This window comes from Hordeum vulgare, chromosome 2H, assembly GCF_904849725.1.
Source record: "Hordeum vulgare subsp. vulgare chromosome 2H, MorexV3_pseudomolecules_assembly, whole genome shotgun sequence".
Classification (NCBI taxonomy): Eukaryota; Viridiplantae; Streptophyta; class Magnoliopsida; order Poales; family Poaceae; genus Hordeum; species Hordeum vulgare.
Genome location: NC_058519.1, coordinates 298,325,083 through 298,325,557, shown reverse-complemented (window position 1 = coordinate 298,325,557; position 475 = coordinate 298,325,083).

The following is a 475-nucleotide window of genomic DNA, read 5'->3' as shown; positions in this document are numbered from 1 at the left end:
AAATTTTTACCACTGATAACTAAGATCACTAGTGATCAGTAGCAAAAGGAATCAAATTAAAAGCTATTTTTAAACTCCTGGAATAAGCAAAACAAGGTTTAAACTAAATCTGATCTAATTCAAATTTGAAAATTTCAAACATAGACAAATTATATGTTTTTCAAAACTACAGAACAATTGTGATCTACTGTAACAAGTTTCAACCCCATTGGACTTAAGGATCAAAAGTTATGGGCTAAACAAAATTGGAACTAATTCTGGCATAGATTTATAACAGAAAACAAAATCTGATGATGTGGCACGATCTGATTGGCCGTAACTAGGGAGTCCGGCGAGGCTCTCTCGGGGCATGAACTCCGGCGAGGTGGCGCACGAGCTAGAGGCGAGGAGAGCGCGGGGTTTCGAGGGGAATGGAACGAGGAGGCCATGGGGGTTCTTATAGAGGCGACGGGAGGCGCCGGGAGGAAGTATAGCT